This window comes from Leuresthes tenuis, unplaced genomic scaffold (genome assembly GCF_036924035.1).
Source record: "Leuresthes tenuis unplaced genomic scaffold, fLeuTen1.0.hap1 SCAF_1, whole genome shotgun sequence".
Taxonomy (NCBI): domain Eukaryota; kingdom Metazoa; phylum Chordata; class Actinopteri; order Atheriniformes; family Atherinopsidae; genus Leuresthes; species Leuresthes tenuis.
In genome coordinates, this window is record NW_027325355.1 from 42968957 (window position 1) to 42974956 (window position 6000).

Genomic DNA, 6000 nt, shown 5'->3' on the forward strand with positions numbered 1-6000 from the left:
GTTGCAACGTCTGATCACCCTGTGACACATGAGGAAGTTGGTCATCTTCAGCTTCTGCTGCTTTGTTGGCAGACACAAAGTGATCTGAGAGTCTCAGTTTCAGCTGCAGAGAATAATCACGTCAGGGAAGAAGATGTGCCCACTACACATTAGCCTTTCTCGGAAATGATCTGGTTGCATAGAGGAACCGTATGATTCCAGTACCTATATAATGCACATTTGTCAGAGACATTGTTGCTTACGGCCACACCACCCTGAACATGCTCGACCTCGTCTGATCTCGGAAGCCAAGGAGGTTTGGGCCTGGTTAGTACTTGGATAGGAGACCTCTTGGGAATACCAGGTGTGGTAAGCTTTTTCTCTTCTCTCTACCACCTGCATGTCTTTTGTTGCAACGTCTGATCACCCTGTGACACATGAGGAAGTTGGTCATCTTCAGCAGCTGCTGCTGCTTTGTTGGCAGACACGAAGTGATCTGAGAGTCTCAGTTTAAGTTGCAGAGAATGATCACATCAGGGAAGAAGATATGCCCATAACAAGTGAGCCTTTCTCGGAAATTATCTGGTTACATAGAGGAAGTGTATGATTCCAGTACTTATATAATGCACATTTGTCACAGTTATTGTTGCTTACGGCCACACCACCCTGAATATACCCGACCTCGTCTGATCTCGGAAGCCAAGCACGTTTGAGCCTGGTTAGTACTTGGATGGTAGACTGCTTGGGAATACCAGGTGCTGTAAGCGTTTTCTCTTCTCTCTACAACCTGCATGTCTTTTGTTGCAACGTCTGATCACCCTGTGACACATGAGGAAGTTGGTGATCTTCAGCTGCTGCTGCTTTGTTGGCAGACACCAAGTGATCTGAGAGTCTCAGTTTCAGCTGCAGAGAATAATCACATCAGGGAAGAAGATGTGCCCATAACAAGTCAGCCTTTCTCTGCAATTATCTGGTTACATAGAGGAAGTGTATGATTCCAGTACCTATATAATGCACATTTGTCACAGAAATTGTTCCTTACGGCCACACCACCCTGAATATGCCCGACCTCGTCTGATCTCGGAAGCCAAGGAGGGTTGGGCCTGGTTAGTACTTTAATGGGAGACTGCTTGGGAATACCAGGTGCTGTAAGCGTTTTCTCTTCTCTCAACAACCTGCATGTCTTTTGTTGCAACGTCTGATCTCCCTGTGACACATGAGGAAGTTGGTCATCTTCAGCTGCTGCTGCTTTGTTGGCAGACACGAAGTGATCTGAGAGTCTCAGTTTCAGCTGAAGAGAATAATCACGTCAGGGAAGAAGATGTGCCCACTACACATCAGCCTTTCTCAGCAATTATCTGGTTACATAGAGGAACCGTATGATTCCTGTACTTATATAATGCACATTTGTCACAGACATTGTTGCTTACGGCCACACCACCCTCAATATGCCTGACCTCGTCTGATCTCGGAAGCCAAGAAGAGTTGGGCCTGGTTAGTACTTTGGTGGGAGACCGCTTGAAAATACCAGGTGCTGTAAGCTTTTTCTCTTCTCTCTACCACCTGCATGTCTTTTTTTGCAACGTCTGATCACCCTGTGACACATGAGGAAGTTGGTCATCTTCAGCTGCTGCTGCTTTGTTGGCAGACACAGAGTGATCTGAGAGTCTCAGTTTCAGTTGCAGAGAATAATCACATCAGGGAAGAATATGTGCCCACTACAAGTCAGCCTTTCTCGGCAATTATCTGGTTTCATAGAGGAAGTGTATGATTCCAGTACCTATATAATGCACATGTGTCACAGAAATTGTTCCTTACGGCCACACCACCCTGAATAAGCCTGACCTCGTCTGATCTCGGAAGCCAAGGAGGGTTGGGCCTGGTTAGTACTTTAATGGGAGACTGCTTGGGAATACCAGGTGCTGTAAGCGTTTTCTCTTCTCTCTACAACCTGCATGTCTTTTGTTGCAACGTCTGATCACCCTGTGACACATGAGGAAGTTGGCCATCTTCAGCTGCTGCTGCTTTGTTGGAAGACACGAAGTGATCTGAGAGTCTCAGTTTCAGCTGAAGAGAATAATCACGTCAGGGAAGAAGATGTGCCCACTACACATCAGCCTTTCTCAGCAATTATCTGGTTACATAGAGGAACCGTATGATTCCTGTACCTATATAATGCACATTTGTCACAGACATTGTTACTTACGGCCACACCACCCTGAATTTGCCTGACCTCGTCTGATCTCGGAAGCCAAGCAGTGTTGGGCCTGGTTAGTACTTGGGTGGGAGACCTTTTGGGAATACCAGGTGCTGTAAGGTTTTTCTCTTCTCTCTACCACCTGCATGTGTTTTGTTGCAACGTCTGATCACCCTGTGACACATGAGGTATTTGGTCATCTTCAGCTGCGGCTGCTTTGTTGGCAAACACGAAGTGATCTGAGAGTGTCAGTTTCAGCTGAAGAGAATGATCACGTCAGGGAACAAGATGTGCCCACTACACATCAGTCTTTCTCTGCAATTATCTGGTTGCATAGAGGAACCGTATGATTCCAGTACCTATATAATGCACATTTTTCAGAGACATTGTTGCTTACGGCCACACCACCCTGAACATGCCCGCCCTCGTCTGATCTCGGAAGCCAAGCACAGTTGGGCCTGGTTTGTACTTGGATGGAAGACCTTTTGGGAATACCAGGTGCTTTAAGCTTTTTCTCTTCTCTCAACCACCTGCATGTCTTTTGTTGCAATGTCTGTTCACCCTGTGACACATGAGGAAGTTGGTCATCTTCAGCTGCTGCTGCTTTGTTGGCAGACACGAAGTGATCTGAGAGTCTCATTTTCAGCTGGAGAGAATTATCACGTCAGGGAAGAAGATGTGCCCACAACAAGTTAGCCTTTCTCTGCAATTATCTGGTTACATAGAGGAACCATATGATTTGATTGCCTATATAATGCGCATTTGTCACAGAGATTTTTGCTTACGGCCAAACCACCCTGAATATGTCCAACCTCGTCTGATCTCGGAAGCCAAGGAGGGTTGGGCCTGGTTAGTACTTTGATGGGAGACCGCTTGGGAATACCAGGTGCTGTAAGCTTTTTTTCTTCTCTCTACCACCTGCATGTCTTTTGTTGCAACGTCTGATCACCCTGTGACACATGAGGAAGGTGGTCATCTTCAGCTGCTGCTGCTTTGTTGGCAGACACGAAGTGATCTGAGAGTCTCAGTTTCAGCTGAAGAGAATGATCACATCAGAGAAGATGATATGCCCGCTACACATCAGCCTTTCTCGGCAATTATCTGGTTGCATAGAGGAACCATATGATTCCAGTACCTATATAATGCACATTTGTCAGAGACATTGTTGCTTACGGCCACACAACCCTGAACATGCCCGACCTCGTCTGATCTCGGAAGCCAAGCACAGTTGGGCCTGGTTTGGACTTGGATGGAAGACCTCTTGGGAATACGAGGTGCTGTAAGCTTTTTCTCTTCTCTCTACCACCTGCATGTCTTTTGTTGCAACGTCTGATCACCCTGTGACACATGAGGAAGTTGGTCATCTTCAGCTTCTGCTGCTTTGTTGGCAGACACAAAGTGATCTGAGAGTCTCAGTTTCAGCTCGAGAGAATAATCACGTCAGGGAAGAAGATGTGCCCACTACTTATCAGCTTTTCTTGGCAATTATCTGGTTACATAGAGGAACTGTATGATTCCAATATCTTTATAATGCACATTTGTCACAGTTATGGTTGCTTACCGCCACACCACCCTGAATATGCCTGACCACGTCTGATCTCGGAAGCCAAGCAGGTTTGGGCCTGGTTAGTACTTGGATGATAGACTCTCTGGGAATACCAGGTGCTGTAAGCTTTTTCTCTTCTCTCTACCACCTGCATGTCTTTTGTTGCAACGTCTGATCACCCTGTGACACATGAGGAAGTTGGTCATCTTCAGCTGCTGCTGCTTTGTTGGCAGACACAAAGTGATCTGAGAGTCTCAGTTTCAGCTGCAGAGAATAATCACGTCAGGGAAGAAGATGTGCCCACTACACATCAGCCTTTCTCGGAAATGATCTGGTTGCATAGAGGAACCGTATGATTCCAGTACCTATATAATGCACATTTGTCAGAGACACTGTTGCTTACGGCCACACCACCCTGAACATGCTCGACCTCGTCTGATCTCGGAAGCCAAGGAGGTTTGGGCCTGGTTAGTACTTGGATGGAAGACCTCTTGGGAATGCCAGGTATGGTAAGCTTTTTCTCTTCTCTCTACCACCTGCATGTCTTTTGTTGCAACGTCTGATCACCCTGTGACACATGAGGAAGTTGGTCATCTTCAGCAGCTGCTGCTGCTTTGTTGGCAGACACGAAGTGATCTGAGAGTCTCAGTTTCAGCTGCAGAGAATGATCACATCAGGGAAGAAGATGTGCCCATAACAAGTGAGCCTTTCTCGGAAATTATCTGGTTACATAGAGGAAGTGTATGATTCCAGTACTTATATAATGCACATTTGTCACAGTTATTGTTGCTTACGGCCACACCACCCTGAATATACCCGACCTCGTCTGATCTCGGAAGCCAAGCAGGTTTGAGCCTGGTTAGTACTTGGATGGTAGACTGCTTGGGAATACCAGGTGCTGTAAGCGTTTTCTCTTCTCTCTACAACCTGCATGTCTTTTGTTGCAACGCCTGATCACCCTGTGACACATGAGGAAGTTGGTCATCTTCAGCTGCTGCTGCTTTGTTGGCAGACACCAAGTGATCTGAGAGTCTCAGTTTCAGCTGCAGAGAATAATCACATCAGGGAAGAAGATGTGCCCATAACAAGTCAGCCTTTCTCTGCAATTATCTGGTTACATAGAGGAAGTGTATGATTCCAGTACCTATATAATGCACATTTGTCACAGAAATTGTTCCTTACGGCCACACCACCCTGAATATGCCCGACCTCGTCTGATCTCGGAAGCCAAGGAGGGTTGGTCCTGGTTAGTACTTTAATGGGAGACTGCTTGGGAATACCAGGTGCTGTAAGCGTTTTCTCTTCTCTCTACAACCTGCATGTCTTTTGTTGCAACGTCTGATCACCCTGTGACACATGAGGAAGTTGGTCATCTTCAGCTGCTGCTGCTTTGTTGGAAGACACGAAGTGATCTGAGAGTCTCAGTTTCAGTTGCAGAGAATGACCACATCAGAGAAGATGATATGCCCGCTACACATCAGCCTTTCTCGGCAATTATCTGGTTGCATAGAGGAACCGTATGATTCCAGTACCTATATAATGCACATTTGTCAGAGACATTGTTGCTTACGGCCACACCACCCTGAACATGCCTGACCTCGTCTGATCTCGGAAGCCAAGCAGTGTTGGGCCTGGTTAGTACTTGGATGGGAAATCTCTTGGGAATACCAGGTGCTGTAAGCTTCTTCTCTTCTCTCGACCACCTGCATGTCTTTTGTTGCAACGTCTGATCATCCTGTGACACATGAGGAAGTTGGTCATCTTCAGCAGCTGCTGCTTCTTTGTTGGCAGACACGAAGTGATCTGAGAGTCTCAGTTTCAGCTGCAGAGAATAATCACATCAGGGAGGAAGATGTGCCCACTACAAGTCAGCCTTTCTCGGCAATTATCTGGTTACATAGAGGAAGTGTATGATTCCAGTACTTAGCAGCCACCACCCCAAGGCCCCTAAGGGACCCCGCCCCACACCGCAAGACAGCCCCACCTGCAAGCCCCCAAAACTGCCCTCCAAGCCCGACACACAGTCCCCCCCAGCAATCACCAACCCAGTCCCCACGACCCGAGAGACCACCAGACGCCCGAAGCCACACAGCCCCCCCCCAGCACACACCCAACCGCCCAGAGCGACGGGACAGCAACCCACCACCACCACTATGTGATAAAGCTAATCAGCGGGGACCAGAGAGAATGAAATTCAGCCAATTGATGTTTGAAAGAGGCAGACATTGTTTCCATGCTAATGTAATCTAAAAGAACATTTCTAAACTGGTTAATACAC

The 6000-nt window shown here is 47.1% G+C and overlaps 14 pseudogenes; all 14 read left to right on the plus strand.

Moving 5' to 3' along the window:
* The first annotated feature begins 236 nt into the window (after positions 1–236).
* Positions 237–355, plus strand: LOC140292362 (5S ribosomal RNA; annotated as a pseudogene).
* A 272-nt stretch (positions 356–627) lies between these two features.
* On the plus strand, positions 628–746 carry LOC140289735 (5S ribosomal RNA; annotated as a pseudogene).
* Positions 747–1015: 269 nt separating this feature from the next.
* On the plus strand, positions 1016–1134 carry LOC140275611 (5S ribosomal RNA; annotated as a pseudogene).
* A 269-nt stretch (positions 1135–1403) lies between these two features.
* LOC140282945 (5S ribosomal RNA) lies at positions 1404–1522 on the plus strand (annotated as a pseudogene).
* A 269-nt stretch (positions 1523–1791) lies between these two features.
* LOC140291570 (5S ribosomal RNA) lies at positions 1792–1910 on the plus strand (annotated as a pseudogene).
* A 269-nt stretch (positions 1911–2179) lies between these two features.
* LOC140309503 (5S ribosomal RNA) lies at positions 2180–2298 on the plus strand (annotated as a pseudogene).
* Positions 2299–2567: 269 nt separating this feature from the next.
* LOC140294984 (5S ribosomal RNA) lies at positions 2568–2686 on the plus strand (annotated as a pseudogene).
* A 269-nt stretch (positions 2687–2955) lies between these two features.
* Positions 2956–3074, plus strand: LOC140316739 (5S ribosomal RNA; annotated as a pseudogene).
* A 269-nt stretch (positions 3075–3343) lies between these two features.
* On the plus strand, positions 3344–3462 carry LOC140296907 (5S ribosomal RNA; annotated as a pseudogene).
* Positions 3463–3731: 269 nt separating this feature from the next.
* Positions 3732–3850, plus strand: LOC140294843 (5S ribosomal RNA; annotated as a pseudogene).
* Positions 3851–4119: 269 nt separating this feature from the next.
* On the plus strand, positions 4120–4238 carry LOC140295123 (5S ribosomal RNA; annotated as a pseudogene).
* Positions 4239–4510: 272 nt separating this feature from the next.
* On the plus strand, positions 4511–4629 carry LOC140269386 (5S ribosomal RNA; annotated as a pseudogene).
* Positions 4630–4898: 269 nt separating this feature from the next.
* On the plus strand, positions 4899–5017 carry LOC140291005 (5S ribosomal RNA; annotated as a pseudogene).
* A 269-nt stretch (positions 5018–5286) lies between these two features.
* LOC140300840 (5S ribosomal RNA) lies at positions 5287–5405 on the plus strand (annotated as a pseudogene).
* The last annotated feature ends 595 nt before the right edge of the window (positions 5406–6000 follow it).